This window comes from Lissotriton helveticus, chromosome 11 (genome assembly GCF_964261635.1).
Source record: "Lissotriton helveticus chromosome 11, aLisHel1.1, whole genome shotgun sequence".
NCBI lineage: Eukaryota > Metazoa > Chordata > Amphibia > Caudata > Salamandridae > Lissotriton > Lissotriton helveticus.
Window position 1 is genome coordinate 827,199,931 of NC_136072.1, and position 16,308 is coordinate 827,216,238.

The 16,308-nt window shown below is 50.2% G+C and overlaps 1 protein-coding gene across 4 annotated transcripts in view; it reads right to left on the reverse strand.

Annotated features, from left to right (window-relative positions):
- The window catches only part of LOC144792108 (myoferlin-like), a 2,487,894-nt gene that overhangs the window by 1,661,672 nt on the left and 809,914 nt on the right, over window positions 1-16,308 (reverse strand). The gene's annotated exons all lie outside the window — the stretch shown is intronic.

Below are 16,308 nucleotides of genomic sequence, written 5' to 3' on the forward strand. Positions count from 1 at the left end.
AGTCCTGGGATCTCTCGTATTTTGCATGTTGTCTTGGGGGTTGATACAATAAAGCAGGGTTCAACAAAATAGGTTCGGAGATCCAAGTGTGCTGGGCAGCATTGAGGTCGTCCGTGCGACCTGAGACAACCTCAAAAAGAGCACATTGTCTTGGGGTTAAACCAAATTGGGGGGGGGGGGGGGGAGCAATTGGAGTAGCAGGGAGGAGGAGAGTCTTAGAGCTACTATGTCAGGAAGAGATGAGCAGCATTAAGGAAGTGCGTGAGTCTTGAAATAACCTCTTTGTCTTGGGGTTGATACACTAAATCAGGGTTCAACAAGATAGGTTTGGAAATCCAAGTGTGCTGAGCAGCATTGAGGTCGTCCGTGAGTCCTGAGGGAACCTCATGGATAGCACGTTGTCTTGGGGTTAAACCAAATAAGGGGGGGGCAATTGGAGTAGCAGGGAGGAGGAAAGTCTTAAGAGTTACAATGTGAGGAAGAGATTACGAGCAGGAAAAAGCGTGTTGATGGCGGTTATCCATTCGGGAGGGAGCGGTTGAGGAACAGGATTTTAAGTTATTTTTTTAATTTTGGGAAGGACGGGATGGTCACGATGTCGGCTGGAATGGTGTTCCAAATATTCGGTGCATTCCCGGCGAAGGATCGTGCAGCAGTTTTTTGTTTGTGCCTCTTTGCAGATGTTTTATTGATACTAACGGAAACCTAACAATCCATCCCTTGTGTGATGGGGTCCTGGAAACCTAAGTCCAAAATGCTTAGCATAGGTGTCAAGGCAGATACCAACTTGACAATACTAAAGGCCACTTCCCTACGCAGGGAGCAGAAGAAAGTTGAATATTTCGGAATCTACACCACGCCATCGCATTGACTATTCTATGCGGAAAATTAACCTAGACTCTTACATTTGATCACCAGCAATCTGAGTAAATGAAAGGGGCTCTTCCTGTTGTGGCTGGGCAGGGTGGCAGTAGTCAAACCGAGCATACTGCCACGATTACTGTATGTTTTCCAGGCCTTGACAGTGGTGTTCCCAGATGGCACAACGAGGGCCCTCCGAAAAGACATAGATGCCTTTATATGGCGGAGTGGTAGACTATCCAGGAAGGTTTTACATGCCTGCCACTGTTGGGGAGATGGGGGGATGATGGGACTGCCAGACATTAAAAAATACTATAAGTTGGTCCAATTGCAGCTTTTTTCAAATGGTCCCCATACAAGACGACAGTGATGAACCATGTGACATGGGATGTGCCCTCTTTATTCAAAGACAGCAGACCACTCGACGATTATTATTCTGAGCTTCTGAAGCCGGCAATGAAAGTTTGGGACTCACTCACGAGGACACTGATCCTAACGTCCTTCCCCTCCCCTTTTACACGATTGATGGACAACCAGGACCTTACACCAGGCGCCAGTAAAGGAGTTTTTAGTCGCTTGGAGGAATCAAGCTGCAGGAAGCTCAGGGTCCTGTTTCGAGGAGGGGATATTAAGCCATTATCCCAGTACAAACAGGAGTATCCCCTTCGGGAAACCAACTAGATGCGCTACTTCCAGCTGTGACATTGGGTTCGCCATCCCGCTAATAAAGCAGTGCACCTCAGCCCATTGACAGCTTGGGAGAAACGTTTGCTACTCATAGTGGCCTGAGGAGGTTTTATCTCTAACATTTACGCCATACTATCTGAGGTGGGCCCCTCGATTGGCCATACAGGAAACACTGAAAAATGTCCCTAGGGAAACAGATCATGATGTTCCAGTGGGCGGGCAGTGAGGGGCAGGATTTACATCTTGTGTAAAAGCGTCTGGAGTTGCAGCCAGACTGGAATTGGGAGAGGCTAATGAAGCATGCAATGTGGTCTGAGCTGTTGGTATTGTTTCTGTTTTTGTATTACTGAAAACCCCAAAAATATTTTTGGAAGAAAACTACAGCAAAAAGCTTTTTACAATACTAGAAACAAACAACGATACACTTACAGCAATACCCATGCCTGAATCTAATATCACCCTCAGAAATTCAAGTACCACAAAGCAACCAGCCAACAACAGAAAGAAACTCACCCCTGAACCATCAGCATCAGACATCAATGATTAAACCACAGGAATACAACTACAGCAAATTAACACCTTAGCAAACTTGAAAAAATAGCAAACATTAAACCTCGACACTGTAAAACATCAACAAAAACACTAACATCCTCGCAATGACACAAACGTAGATATCCAAACACTTTAAAGAACATAGCACCAACCACGTCCTAGCTAACTCACCTCAGCTGTCAATGCAAAAAAAACTAAAGTGCTATAGTTCAGCAGCACTTTCCATTAAAAATGCATTTTCACTCCATGGATGTATTTGCACCAAAGGCCTGGTATGCACATTTCCAGCCAGATCCATACAGGGAAGAAAAAGTTAGAGTGAGTGGGCAAAAAAAGATGCCTATCCTCATTTAAGCTCCCACAGGAAATTTTGCTGTTGCCTTTCGAACTGAAATGGTGAACTGATTTCCACTAAACCTGGCATGAAAGTAGAAATACAGACAGTACTCTTTGCATTATAAGCATTTGAAAAAAATTACATGTGGGCTTCAAAGGGTTTATATCTTGTCCTTTGGGAATCTGTTGATATTCATGGATCTGCAAACTGAAAAAAAATAAGAAATCCCACTGACAAGGGATGCTTTTCTCCTATCACCCCTTTCTGAAACTAAGTTCCACACATACAACAGCAGTTCGGAGAGATCTGCAGAGCCAGGTTGGCGGGCCCAAAATGCTAAAAATATTTCAATCAGATTGGACATAGCAGCGTTTCTCTAATTTGCCATTTTGAGTCAACCCCAAAGCTGGGTTTGAGGACCCCAAGCTCTCATTCTGCCTATGACTTCAGTAAAAATTTTGTGGTCACCAATACTGAACATGGGGACATGCACCTCTTAAAAAATTACCCAAAAAATAACCAGGGTCAAGCTAAAAGCCAAACCCCGATGCACATGGCTAAAGGCTGTGTGCAACAGGAATTTGCTTCCCACAATGAGTTGAGCATAGGATATGGCAAAAGCTGATTCCAAAGCTGTGAGAAGTGGGGGTTGGTGGACCTCAACTGGGGGCCTGGCTGCAGGCCAGAACTAATCACATACAAAGGGTTGCATTCAAGAAACTACTGAATGTGGCTGTGTGCTTGGTCCTGCGGCTATGCCTCAGCGCACATGGTCTTTGACCAAAGGTCACGCACAGCTGCTGTCGGCCACAACAAACTGCTTGATTTAGTACATAAAATAACTTCAATTCACAATAACTCTTCTCCACAGAGACGTCTTCTGTATTTTCCAAAGGTTTCTTTATTCTTTCGACTCAACAATTCTCATAAGATCACAGTATAAATTCAACAGCCGACGCGTTTTGTCCCGTGATGGGACGTCCTCAGGGCTGTGAAAGAAAAATGTAAACACACAATCACAAACATATTCATCTCAAAATAAATCTACATAAGCTGACTCCTACAATTCTGTTTTAGTGATAATCAGCATCGTGAGCAGAATATATAATCACTTCCATATGAAGTTAATATATCGATAACCATAACAACTTACAAATACAACAAAATACCACTGCCTAATGAACATTCTAAGCATCCAAAAAGGCTACACATTTTCTACCAATTGCAATGATCATCTCCACTGTTGAACCCTCTTGAGCTTCATATTGCTCAAAACTTCTTTCATGATCTACAACCTAGACACCGTGTAATGGCTCACCTTAAACCACTCTTTAACAGTCAATATGTGACCTGGTCATGAATTTCTATCCTTTCGCAGATATTCTGAAGGCGATTCAAAATTTGAGTTTATGTAGAAGATCTAAAATGCTGAGAAGGGTAAACAATGAGCTTAATAATTATTCCTAAAACAGTGACTCAAACAGGGTGTTCCTGCTTATTCAAGATCTAATGTCTCTAAGCCCACCCCAATAACGTAGATAGGTCATCCAGGATAATTCTTCATATTTTAACCATTATTACCTGTGTTATATCTCCTCAATACTCCTTAACAATCCTCTTCTTATTAATGCCAATGTCAACCTTCAAAAACCATTTGATGCTTCCTGAATACTGAGCTGTATCAAAAAATATATACACATGACCACATTATAATCATGATCCCACTAAGATGAAGGCTCCTAGTACCCAGCTGTAGTTTGAGACTTACTTAATATAATGTCCTAATATCGTCTTTATTTATTCCAACCGTTGCACCAACGTCAACCATCTAACATTCACCTGCATAGGATGATGCTCCTAAACAAAATAAATGGCCAAGAAATTGTCAATCAATGTATGCCCAGCTGGTCCAACCTTTTTCCAATATCCAATAGAGAGGAAAGAGCAAGGGGGAATTGAAAGGTTGATATTTGGTGGGGTAAATTAGTGTTTTATTGTCTGTTTTATTTTTAGTACGGATACCAACAAAAGAGATATGAGTAATAGGATGTTATGAGGGAAATCAGAAAAGAAGACTAAGAACAGCGAATTTGTAACAAGGTGAGATGCCCAGTGGGGATTTTGTGTTTGGGCTGGGGATATTGGAAAAAGGTTGGACCAGGTGGGCATACATTGATTGACAATTTCTTAGCCATTTATTTTGTTTAGGAGCATCATCTATGCGGCTTGCCCCATTGGCGGACCAGTTACAGAAATCTTCGCTGTCTGCGTTAACTATACTCTGAACAGTCACTGCTTCCAGACGCTCAGCCCCGTGGGCCAGGTACAACCCAAGAACAAAATTCAGTGAAATCGTAGGACCAAACGGGCCCAAACAGTAGTGCAACGCTGATAAAGGAATCAGCAGTGAAGAACAAGGAGAGGGGGAGGGTGAGAAGGGAAAGAGCAAAGTAGAGGCAAAGAGGAGAGACAGAGATAGCAGGGCCTAAGGGGGTAAGGTCGGCTCACGGCAATGCAGGGCGGATCCACCAATCCCAGCACACTCACAGCACATTCTCTCAGCACATTACGGAGGGAGCAAAGCATCCTCAACCAGACGCAGGGTTCGCAACCTATGGGGCACATGGCGCGCATGCTCAATTTTGCACAGATAATGCACGAGGGGCTGCCACACTTTGCCAAAGCGCGTATCGCGGGCCTGCAATCTAGCCGTGAGGAGCTCCATAATCAATACATGCCAGAGGCGCGTAAACCACACTGCCACCGGTGGTGCCTCTGTTCTTTTCCAATACAGGGCAATGAGCTGCCTGGCTGCTCCCAGCATTTGAAGCGCTATCATCCAGTCAGCTCGGGTGAGCGCCTGGAGCCCAGATGGTTTAACCCCTAATAAGATAGTGCTAGTGGCATCAGGCAGAGGAAACCCCAAAACCCTCCTGATATGGCTCAGGACCTCCTTCCAGAAGAGGGTTAGTGATGGGCAGGTCCACCAGATATGCAAAAAGTCCCCAGTCGCAGATCGACACCTCCAACACACAGGAGAGGAGGCCGGGAACATCCTGTGTAGGCGCTGCGGAGTATAGTACCACTGTGTCATCATTTTGTAAGCATTTTCTTGCTGTGGGATGCTACGGTAGATTCGGGGTATGTCGCGCCACAACCGCAACCGCAGCCATTGTGTAGGCGAGATGTCGGTACCCGAGAGGGACTGCCACCGAGCCTGATAACTGTGGGAAGGCGGCGTTTGGGGGTGCTGCAGGATATAGTAGAGCTTTGAGACCAAGCCTTTTGAGTCCGTGAAGTAGCGGGCCAATTTCTCGAATGGAGTAAAAGCGCGAGTGGCCGCCCGATAGGTCTCATCTCCCATCACCCAATGTTTTAATTGGATATACTGCATTTCGGCTTCAGGCGGTAATTGGAATTCGTCCTTGCAGTGTGCAAAGGATTTTATGGTGCCCCCGTCAAAGAGGTCCGTGAGTACCCTGCAATCGCCTTGGGACCATCTGCGGAAAGCTCTGGTGCGGAAGGCCGGCGGGAACCGCGGATTCCCTTTGATCGGAGTATGTGGGGAAGGAAAAGTGGTGAGGCCTCGGCGCACTGCCACCCGATCCCAAATGTCCAGTACCGTTTTTGTTGGCACTGCCATGTATGCGCTCGGAGAGCGCCCCGCCCTATAGTTCCATGCCAGATCCCATATGGTACGCCCAGTCACAGCCCTATCCATGTGCAGTCACCCCTTCTCACTTTCAGTGGTTCCCCATTCGACTATGTGCCGGAGATGGGCAGCCCAATAGTACTCTACCAAGTTGGGGCATCCAAGGCCCCCTCGATCCCGGGGCGTCAAGAGGAGTGCCTGCGAGAAGCGGGGCCTCCTACCTCCCCAAACAAAATTGGTTAAGTCCCTTTGCAAGGCTCTAATGTTGTGTAGGGGGATGGGGGTGGGCAAGCACTGAAACAAGTACAGTATCTTGGGTAAGATGGACATCTTTATGGCGTTTATCCTGCCCAGCCAGGATGGCACAAGTGCCTTCCAGTTCCGTAGGTCTTCCAGTACCGCACGTCTGTAGTCCCTCCAGTTAACATGCGTCCAGCCCTCGAGTGAGGGAGTCAGCTGTAGGCCAAGGTACCGGATGTGCTGTGCGGTCCAGCGGTAGGGCGCTATCCGTTCAAGGTGAGGGATATCTGTCGCAGGGATGGTGAGGTTAAGGGCCCAGGACTTGTCATGATTGATTTTCAAGCCAGAGACGCGTTCAAATAAGCCAAGCGTAGAATGCAGTGCCGGGAGGGACTCACGAGGCCTCGTGAGCGTCAGGATGAGGTCGTCTGCAAACAGCGCGACCCTATGGTCAAGACCCCCTAACGGGATACCATGTATGTCAGGGGCCCGGCGAATCATATCAGCCAACAGTTCGATCGCCAAGGCAAATAAGAGAGGCGAGAGCGGGCACCCCTGTCTGGTCCCTCTGCCTATGGCGAATGGCTCCGTGAGTTGCCCGTTTACTCTGATCCTGGCCTGTGGCGCAATGTAGGGCGCCATGATTCTAGCGACCATTTTTGGACCAAGCCCTATCTTATGGAGGACTGCTCTGAGGAAGGACCAGTCCACGCGGTCGAATGCCTTCTCGGCATCCAAGGAGAGGAGGCAGGACGGGATCCGCCAATGATGAGCCTTGCCCACAAGGTGTGCCACTCTACGCACATTGTCAGCCCCCTGACGTCCCCGGATAAAGCCCACCTGGTCAGGGTCAACCAGGCCCGGCATGTGAGGGTCCAGCCGTTTCGCCAGTATTTTCGTACATATTTTAAAATCTGTATTTAATAGAGCAATCGGGCGGTATGACGAACACATGGCCGGGTCTTTCCCAGACTTCAGTATCAGAGCAATCTCAGCCATCCCCATGTCTAGGGACGGGCCTCGTTCCTCAGTAAAGGAGTTAAACAGCCGGAGCAAGTGGGGGCCCAGCTGTGCCTGGAATACTCGATAAAAGGATAATGGAAGGCCATCCGGCCCAGGCGTCTTCCCCAAATGCAGTTCCCGCACCGCAGATGTTATCTCCTCCGGCGTGATCGCCTCTTCCATGAGTTGAGCAAAGTGGGGATGGAGCTTCGCGCCACCATAACTCCCCACCACCTCCTCCACGAGCTCGGGGGGGGGGGGGTTCTCCTCAGTGTAGAGGGATTCGTAGTAATCTTTGAAGGCTTCGCATTTAGCTCTAGCCCCCGCAACCCTAGTTCCATGGTAGCTGTACATTGGCTATGTGGGCCTTTGCAGCCCTGGCCCTCAACCGCCTCGCTAGCATTCTCCCCACCTTATCCCCACCCTCGTAGTACTTTTGCTTCAACGCCACTAGGGAGGATTCAGCCCTATTGGCTCGCAGCATCCTGAGCTGACCCCTAAGGTTGGCCAGGTGTCTCCTTGATTTCTGGGTCGAGATGCCCTGGTCACACACCTCGGTCTCCCGCAAGTCCTCTGTCAGTTTGTCTTCAAGTGTTTGCGCCTCACGTACTCTTTGCTATCGAGAGGGATGTGATGTGGCCTCGTAACGTTGCCTTAAAGGCATCCCATACCACCGGGAAGGATGTCTCCGGTATGTCGTTACGCTCGAAATAGGAACTTTTCTCCCCTGAGGTGGAAGCCGGGGGAACCTTGCTTTACTCTTTACCCACTAAACCTTGCAGCATCAGCACGTTTTTGACTGTAGAATTACGTGTTTTTAAATAGCACTTTTTTAAATTTGTTGTTTACCTCGCGGTGAGATTTACTTCGCCCACAGGTTGCCCACTCAGCTGGCCGTCACAGCGCGGCTGCAATCAGGCGCTGGGACTTCACCTGACCCTCCTCAGCCGCCATCCTGGAGAGGGAAGGTCAGCGGTGTAGCTGCTCGAGCCCTCCCGCCCTCCCAGGACATTTAAGGGTGGCTCGGTTTGTTCTCGAGTAATTTGCACTTTTCTCCCCTGAGGCGGAAGCCGGGGGAACCTTGCTTTACTCTCTACCCACTAAACCTTGCAGCATCAGCACGTTTTTGACTGTAGAATTACGTGTTTTTAAATATTGGGACATATTTTAAATAGCACTTTTTTGAATTTGTTGTTTACCTCGCGGTGAGATTTACTTCGCCCACAGGCTGCCCACTCAGCTGGCCGTCACAGCGTGGCTGCAATCAGGCGCTGGGACTTCACCTGACCCTCCTCAGCCGCCATCTTGGAGAGGGAAGGTCAGCGGTGTAGCTGCTCGAGCCCTCCCACCCTCCTCCGCCCAATCATGGATATAATCATTAGATTATCCCGTTCGCGCAGCGGGCGGGCGCCGAAGGCGCGCCAAAGGCAAGCCCGTCTGCGCCCGTCTGCGCCGGGACCGGGCCAAGGGCCATGACCCCTGGATCAATTTCTAAAAATCGCCATTTGGTTTACACGCACTCTTCCTTGCTCAGTCTCAGATAGCCTATAGACCCGGCTTGAAAATTATTAGACTTAACCAGTACTGCTAAGGAAGTTGAAAGGTGCTGTCCACATTGCCTCTTCACGACATCAACTAACTGTGAAAGAAGTTCCACAAAGCGGCATACTAAAGGCACGGACGTCTCGATTACTATGGCCCTCATCAATGCACGATCCCTATGTAAACATAGTCAGGAAATCGCAGATCTCATAACGGATTTTAATCTAGATATCCTTTTAATCACGGAGACGTGGACTGACGATTCGTCAGAACCGGATGTCGTGATTGCCACACCTAGTGGTTATAAAGCCTATTGACAGAACAGACCCAGGAGAAAAGGTGGCGGGATCGCCATCATAGCCAGAGAAACGTTCGGGGTTATAATTTCACATACCCCGGACACCTCATGTGAGGCTCTGATGTTTGCAATTAAACTCAGTCCTCTCTATAATTTTAAGGGGTTACTTTTATATAGACCCCCAGGAGCCAAGACAGGCTTTCTAGCCAGCTTAAGCACAATTTTGGAGTCACTCGCGCTTGAGGACTCCATCACAGTGTTGGGCGACATGAATTTTCACCTAGATGATAACAACCATAAAGACACCTTGGCTCTTATTTCTGACATGGAAACTTTGGGGCTTCAACAATTGGTTACATCAGCCACTCATCGGGCAGGACATATCTTAGATGGCATTTTTTCCAATGTCCAGGGGCTCCAGGTATCGGATATTTTACCAATGCCATGGACAGACCACTATGTGGTATTCTGTACTTTGGCAATAAATAAACCTTCGACTAAGGCAACCATTCCCTCTGGTCAGGGTTCTTTTAAAGCGTGGCATAATATTAATCAGCCAGACCTAAGAAACCAGCTTGACAGCACACGTCCGTTGATCCCGTCCGACTCGACCATGGCCACACAACTATTTCAGGACTGGTTGGGCCATGCCATGAATCTCCTGGTCCCCACTAAGTCAATATCCAAGAAAAGGTCTACTCCAACTGCACCGTGGTATACGGACAAATTAAAACAACAAAAACAACAAAACAGGCACTGTGAAAGACAATGGAGAAAGACGTATGACCAAGTAAGCAAGATCCGCTATAAAGACTCTTTGGCCGCTTATAAAACTATGATTGTAAAGGCGAAAAAATCTTTCTATTCAAATCAAATTGAGCAGGCAAAGAACTCCAGTAAAAAATTATATGAAATCACTAAATCCCTCTCAGGCAACATCCCTGACCTAACTCCACCTCCATCCCAAGTTATGTGTGACGCTTTGGCCAACTTTTTCTTTTCTAAAGTTGATGACATCTACCAAGCCTTCACTTTTAAATCCACCCTTATCAAGCCCGTTACAATACCTCCTGTTGTCCCAAACTCACCTTTAGCTGTACTGTTCACCTGTTTCAAACCACTGACTGAAGACCATATATTAAATATCGTCTCCACAATTAAAACTGGATCCATGTTGGATCCTTGTCCATTCTCGGCTCTCCCACCGGTGATGGAGTCAATCATCCCTGTACTGACGCAAGTATGTAATTCAATCTTGTGTTCGGGGACATATCCTCAGTCCTTAAAATCTACACTGCTCAAACCACTTCTAAAGAAACCTGGGCTGGACAAGACCGAGTTAAAAAACTACCGGCCAATTGCCAGTTTGCCTTTCATGGCCAAAGTGGTGGAAAAGGCCATGAATATGCAATTATCCCAGTACATTGATACACATAGACTGCTGGACGATACTCAGTTCGGATTTCGGAAATATCATGGTACCGAAACCGCTTTAATTAAAGCCTCCGATGATGTGCGACTAATAAGAGATCAGGGTGGGACAGCAGTCTTGGTACTGCTGGATCTCTCAGCCGCGTTCGACACGGTCGACCATAAGATCCTGGTCGATCGTGTCGAAAAGATGGGCATTTGCCTCACGGCAAGAGACCTCCTCGCCTCGTTTCTCTCCGATAGAACCCAGGCCGTCACTCTTGCACCTTACCAATCTGCTAAGTTGACGCTGCCATGTGGGGTACCTCAAGGCTCATCCCTGAGTCCGACACTATTCAATATCTACGTGTCGGACCTTGCTAATGTCATCAAAGCACACGGGATAAGCCTAACCTCATATGCAGACGACACGCAATTGGTAATGGCCATTAGGGGTGACGGAGGGGAAGTCGCCCAACGCTTCCAAAATGGATTAACAGAGATAGGAGAGTGGATGGCTATAAATTGCCTGAAACTCAACTCAGAAAAAACTGAGGTTGTGATTTTTGGACCTCTCTCACCGGACTGGTCTGCCTTCTGGTGGCCTTCTACATTCGGTGCCCCCCCCTAAGCCAGTGACCAAAGTAAGAAATCTGGGAGTCACCTTTGATGATGGCCTAAATTCCATGGATCATGCCAATAAAGTGGCCTCTACAGCCCACCATAAACTTCGCATGATCCGGAAAATAAGTCCCTATCTTCCAGTGACCGCCATTAAAACATTGGTTAGTTCATTGGTTTTATCATCATTGGATTATTGCAATGGGCTTTTCCTAAACACCCAAATTAGAGTCATGAGAAAAATGCAGTCGATACAAAATGCGGCAGCACACCTACTTTTTGGAATCCCAAAGTTTGCGCCCATATCGGACGCTATTACACGACTCCACTGGTTGACGATCCAGAATAGAATCAAATTTAAGTCGCTATGTATAGTTTACAAACCACTAAACAGGCAAGGCCCGCATTTTTTAACAGAGCAATTGCGCCCATATCAACCTTCCCGTCAGCTTCGTTCCTCCAACTGCAACCACTTAGTGGTCCCTCGCACTAAAACAGTATCATGGGGTGATCGTCGCTTCATGGTTGCAGCCCCCAAACTCTGGAACACTCTGCCCCAGGATATCAGAGCTTGTTCCACACTCCTCCAGTTTCGTAAGAGACTTAAGACGTGGTTGTTCACCCAATAATCTCTAAATAAGTGGGTAACCTGCTGGAGCATTACTAACCATCTGAAGTCTGCAAATTAACCAGCGCCAAGACGCCTCCGGGTATACGCTGCGCTTTATAAATGGCAATAAATAAATAAATAAATACATTTATGGCCTCCCGTATGTCCTCAACATCCGCCGCATCCCGCAGGAGACTTGGCGGGGAATGCCACCTCCTCTCTCTAGGGGGGCCAGCCGCCGGGTCTTCCAGGAGCAATTCGACGTGAGCGTGATCTGAGATCGAGATGTCCGACATCTCCACCCCCAGCACATCGCAGGAAAGATCAGGGGATATGAACAAGAAGTCGATGCGTGAATAGGAGCGATGGGCATGGGAATAGAATGAATATTCCTTTTTATCCGGGGAGAAGTACCGCCACGAATCAAAGAGCTCCAGGTCTGCGAATCGCTTGCGTAGTTCCGAGGACATCGCCCCAGCACCGCTAAATGAGCCCTCACTCCTATCCAGCCCTGGGTCCCATACCAAATTCAGGGCCCCTCCTACAATGAGCGATGAACCGTTCCGCGGCACGTGCTCTCTCAAGAGGTCCCTAAGGTATCGGTCCTGCGCCTGATTAGGAGCATAGATGTAACACAGGGTGAGACACCTCCGTCCCACCTCCACTGCCACTCTGAGAAAGCGCCCATTGCCACTTTTAAAAGGCCTGTCTGCACCTCGCCTGATACCAGCCCTGCACAATATCGCCACCCCTGCTGTTTTGGTGTCAGCAGCTGCCCAAAATTGCAAAGGGTACTTTGGGTGCGCCATGCGCGCAGTGTCTGCCTGGAGAAGATGGGTCTCCTGCAGGAGGACAATATCCGGGTTCTGCCGGGAAAGATAGTTCCACACCTGCCTGCGCTTATTAGGCGAGTTAAGACCCTTAACATTGAGGGACAGGATCTTCAGGGGGCCACGCACACTCTCAGTCGTGTTAGGGACCATCTAGACTCTCAGTCACTCCCATCGCCGCTAACCCACACACACCATGCACTTCCCAGCCACAAGTCCACTCCCAACCCCCCCCCACCAACCGCCAGCCTCCCCCCCCCCCCCCCCCCCCCCCGGTCCCACACAGAAGAAGAGAGGGACAGAAAAGAGAACAGAGGGGAATAGAAAAGGAGCTAGTAGCAAGAAACAAAAAGCTTGCAGCCGAAAAGGCCGACCATTTGAACACAACAATCGTGGCCAACAGGGCCGGAGTTCTCTGACCCCAGTACAGGGCATCCTACACCCGCAGGTTCGGACGCTCTTCGGGATGTCACTCCCTAGGGGGCAGACCAGGGGGGCCGTGGTGATCACAAAGTACACTTGGGTACGGGGCTCCCACCGCCCCGAGTCTCAGCCAACGTGATCTGGGCTCATAAGGAACCAGCTCCCGGCAGTCTGATCCGCAAGTCAATGACAGGAGATGTTAGGACAGCATACCAAAAGGAATGAAGCGCGGATACCCTCGTTGTCAGGGCGTGAGAGATCCCTCGACGGATTCAGCCTTATCTCCGTCAAGAGATCGGATGTGGGCTATAATGTCCTGCTTAGCCTGACTATGCGCGGCCTCCGCCGCAGGAGGAGTGCGCCGCCGCCTCTGTACCACAGTCCAATCCGGCCCAGCTGGTGTTCTCTTTCGATTAGAATGGCGGGTCGGGCTCGCCGGGGGAGACTTCGACATGTGGAGAAGTTGTGCCGCTTCAGTGTACGATCGCAGAGCTCTGCGTTTGCCCTCCCATTGGAAGATAAGCGCAAATGGGTGTCCCCATTGGTAGGCGATGTTCATGCCCCTCAATTTTTCCGTCAAAGGGCGGAATGCTCGCCGTCTCTTCAATGTGTTAGGCGCCAAGTCCTGAAAGATCTGAATCTTGTGGCCTTTATATCGCAGGTCTGGCTGATCACGTGCCTTTCTCCAGATCTCCTCTTTCTCCACAAAAAAGTGCACTCTGGTGAGGATGTCCGGCAAGAGGCCTGGTCTCCCAGCCGGGGCCGCCACTCGGTGCGCCCGGTCCAGCGTGGGGGGCGACACATCCTCATCACCCCGGACCTCGTGGAGGAGCTGTGCCACATAGTCCTTCATGTCCTCCCCTTCCTCTCCGAGTGGAACCCCTTGGATGCGGAGGTTGTTGCGCCGGCCCCTGTTCTCCAAATCCTCCTGCTTAATTTGGAGGTCGATATTCTGCTCCTCCAGGGCCAGCAGGCGCTGCCATAGATGTTCCTGGTCCTCCATACGCGTGTCCATAGTTTTCTCCAGACCATCTACTCGATCTCCAAGCTCCGACACCTCTTTGCGAAGCTCAGTGACGCATGAGTGCACCTCTGACCGCAGGAACCCAATCTCCACCTTGAGCTCGGTCATGAAGGCGGCCATAAAGGCCTGCGTGACTGGCGGGGATTCCGGAGCGGCCCGGGACGAGCCCTCCCCTGCCGCGGGCGCCCCCGCCTTGCCCCACATGGCCACCACAGTGTTGTCCTTGGGGGCTGCCGCCTGGTCGGTCTTGGCGCCTCTATTGGAGCGTGTTATTGTCTCTGGGAACCAGGCAGGATCGAGGGAAGAGTACGTTTCCGCCCAAAAGACTGGTCAGACTATCAGCAGGACGGGGCGGCCGTTCCGCTACCCCCACGCAACCACAGTTGACAGGCAGCTACCGATGGGGGGGGGGGTTGACCACCAGGATATCGCGCTAGTCAGGCTACAACCTTTGAAGCTTGTCCGGGCAGCGGCAGGCCAACGGTGGGTCTCCTCTCCCCCCGCGCAATCCACACAGCTCACCTCCACTATGCAGCGTGACCTGGAGGTGACCTCCAACTGCTTTTCCCAGGCCAGCCGCCGGGCGCTCCTCCGCGATGCAAAGTTGACCCTTCAGGGTCCGATCTCAGCTAGCCCCGAGGGGGAGGTCCCCAGCCGGTCTCTCCGCCACCCTGCTTGCAAAGGCCGCCCGACACAGACTACTCTTCAGGAGCGCAAGCCTCCAGGCGCTCCACTTCCGCGAAATGGTGGGCGTCGCACCCCGCCGGGCCTTACCGCCTCACCACTGCTCACCTCCTTGCAGGCCGTGTCTGTCCCCGAGAAACTCCCGCCAGGCGTCCGTCCACTGTCGTCACCTCTTCGGAGGGGCGTAAATCGCCTCACGTCCCAGCCGGGCCGAGCCGTCAGTCCGTCTCTCCAAGGCTCCAGGCTTATCAAAATGGCAGGCCTGCAGGTACCAGGCCCCAGGGACCGACCTAGTCACCCCAGGCTCAGCAGGAACCGGAGCCAGGGGTCGCCCACGCCAGACCTCCGGAGCAGCCGAACACCGCTCCCGACAGTGCGCATATGTCCTCCAGGGTCCGCACCCTCCGCTCACAGCACCAGCCGCCCGCCGCCTGCGGGGCACCACACCGCAAGGACAGGGCGGGATCGATACACTCGGCTGCCGGCGGGCGAGAACCGGCAGGCGTCCGCTGCACACCTCCGGAGCAGAACTCCAAGCTCCTCGGCGCTCGATCGCCAGCCGGGTCCCGGGAGGGAGTCTCGAGGGACCGCCAGCACCGTCCCGCTCCCAGGGCTTCTCGCACTCGCTGCTCCCCGGGCACTCAGCAGGGACCGGGCCGCCGCAGGATTGCAAAATGGCAGCCGCCGCTCCCGATGCTCTGTCCGTCCGCTCTGGGGCTCGTCCCCGAGGCACCGCCCCGCCAAATCAGCCTCCGGACACTCAGCAGCGATGTGTCCACTCAAAAGGGCCGCTCAAGCCACGCCCCCATGAAAGCAGTTTTGAGCAATATGAAGCTCAAGAGGGTCCAATAGTGGAGATGATCACTGCAATTGGTAGAAAATGTGTAGCCTTTTTGGATGCTTAGAATGTTCATTAGGCAGTGGTATTTTGTTGTATTTGTAAGTTGTTATGGTTATCGATGTATTAACTTCATATGGAAGTGATTATATATTCTGCTCACGATGCTGATTATCACTAAAACAGAATTGTAGGAGTCAGCATATGTAGATTTATTTTGAGATGAATATGTTTGTGATTGTGTGTTTACATTTTTCTTTCACAGCCCTGAGGACGTCCCATGACGGGACGAAACGTGTCGGCTGTTGAATTTATACTGTGATCTTATGAGAATTGTTGAGTCGAAAGAATAAAGAAACCTTTGGAAAATACAGAAGACGTCTCTGTGGAGAAGAGTTATTGTGAATTGAAGTTATTTTATGTACATTGTATTACTAGTACGCTCCTTCCTGATTGGAACAATTGTTTATTTATAGGGAGGTTGGGCGGTGCCTCCGTGGGGGGTTGAGTGTAGGAGAGTGGGGTCTGCAATCCTATGGTCACCCCAGATTTTTGCTTTTTGCTTCACTGGTTTACGACTTTCCCTCGCTGTGGGCCTTGTTTGGAACTCACTTCAAGATTCAGACCGACCATAAGCCCCTCTTATGGCTAAATCAGATGAAGGGTGAAAACCCCAAACTTCTTAGGTGGTCCATTT